The sequence below is a fragment of the Rhinolophus sinicus genome, chromosome 1, assembly GCF_057876585.1.
Source record: "Rhinolophus sinicus isolate RSI-liver-muscle chromosome 1, RSI-T2T, whole genome shotgun sequence".
NCBI classification, from domain to species: domain Eukaryota; kingdom Metazoa; phylum Chordata; class Mammalia; order Chiroptera; family Rhinolophidae; genus Rhinolophus; species Rhinolophus sinicus.
The window spans coordinates 154,859,263-154,861,379 of NC_142501.1; the positions used below are offsets into that span (position 1 = coordinate 154,859,263).

Here is a 2,117-nt window from a genome sequence, read left to right on the forward strand (position 1 = left end):
AAATTCTTCCTCCTATTTTTGAAATTCCTCAATTCTGGGATTATGGTCTCTCCAGCCTCTCCTTTCTTGTCTACATGAGGTCAAGGCCAAATGCTTTCTACTTGAGACCTCTTTTAACATCCTAATTCCAGCAAGAGTTTCCTGCTTTATTCAAGGACAGCAAGGAGAGAGACTGAATCTGTGATGACCCAACCCTATTGCAATTCAAAAGTAGAAAGGTGCTCTGGTGAAGAGGGAAGACAGTATCCTGCCTTCAGATGCATCGTAAGGTGTCAGGGGTATGGAGCATACAAAAGCATTCCCCTACGTAAATAAAGCCAGTGAATACATGCTCATTGGCTCAGAAGCCTCTGCAGCCAACCTCTGCCATGACACCTATGTTTATAGCTATAGCAATTATACCATGTCAAAAAGGATTATTTCACGGTCACACTTCATTAAGCACCAGTCTTGTTATAAGAAAATTTAGGCTTCGACTTTTTTTTTTCAGCTTTATTGAGGTATAATATTCATCATGTATAACTGAAAAATAAACCATTTTCCACGTCATCCTTGGCAGGGACCATGCTAATGTCTGTAAGTTTTTAATTTTAGTATATATGCTGTGGAAGCAAGCAGTAAGCTTGCTAAAATTTTTGTTTGGATTTTTTAATTATTATTTTAATATTATTTATATCTGAAAAATCACCAAATCCCTAATTAATAAATTAATATGCTCTTTGAGAAAAAAAAGATTTTCACATTATTTTAATTGTTTCTTTATATTGAACAAAGTTGATGCTTTTTTCTTAAAATAGTGTATGCTGATTTAATTATTGCATAATTATCTTTTTTTTTTAAATTTCTGACAGTACTAGTTTCCTGTTCAAATACTCTTCTCTTCAAATATCTCTCAGCTATTATCCTGTATAATTCTTCCAGATAAAACTGAATCATTTCATCAAGTCCTCCCCTTAGGAAAAAAACCTCTAATTCATCTCTTTCACCAAAATATATTCCAGATTATCTTGAGTTAAATATAAATGTACAATCAAGCACCAGAGACAATTAAGAAAACATAACTGATTATCTCTCACCTCTAGGCAAAGAAGGACTTTCTAGGCATAAAAAGCAAAAGAAAAAACACAGGATGAAAAGATTGATAGAATATGTCTTACTATTCTTGGTCTTCTCCCCTTTTCCTGGATTAATTTTGCTAGCTGGATAATCTTGAGCAAGATACTTATTCTTTCTGTTCCTTTGTGTCTTCATTTATGTGGTTGAGAAATAAACTCAATAATGGTGAGTTTATGAAATAATTAATTGTATGGACTACCAAGAAGGCATTTAAAAACATATTGAAGAAGCATAGGGATGAAAGAACACTTCTGTAATCCTTAAAAGTAGAGTGGTGTAGTCATAAGAATTAGCCTTGGCATTGGACAAACCTGGTTTGTAATCCTACCTTTGCCACTTTAGTAGCTCTGTGACTTAAATATGGTGATAGCAATTTAAAGTGTTGTTTGGAGGGTTAGAAATATAGTCATGTGCTGCATAAGGACGTTTGGGTAAACAGTACACCACATGTACTCAGTGGTCCCATAAGATCATAACGGAGATGAAAAATTCCTGTCACCTAATTATGTCGTAGCTGTTTAATATCTTAGCGGATTCAACATTCACGTGTATATGGTGATGCTGGTGTAAACAAACCTACTACACTGCCAGTCGTATAAAAGTATACCACATACAATTAAATAGTAGTAGGCTATGCCATATAGGTTCGTGTAAGTACACTCTGTGACATCCGCTTAACAATGCATTTCTCAGAACATATTCTCATTGTTAAATGGCACATGACTATAGTAGAAACTATTGTACCAAAATTATAATGTCTTCGTCCAAAAGAGTAAACCAGTCGTCCTCATTCTAATCCAATCCAAAACCACTATTCCTGCCCCCAACTTAATCAGTTCCTCCCAGGCCAATCATCTGTCTCTGTCTAGTATTTCCTCATAACAAGGTTACTACCACCATAATCTACTCCAAAAACATGTAAACCAGATGAGAAGGAAACTTATAAAAAGAAGAAATATTTAAATGCACATGACAAAGTATTAATAACCTTAATTAAATAA

The 2,117-nt window shown here is 34.3% G+C and overlaps 1 pseudogene; it reads right to left on the minus strand.

Moving 5' to 3' along the window:
* Positions 1-525: 525 nt before the first annotated feature.
* LOC148759283 (U6 spliceosomal RNA) lies at positions 526-614 on the minus strand (annotated as a pseudogene).
* Between the last annotated feature and the right edge of the window lie 1,503 nt (positions 615-2,117).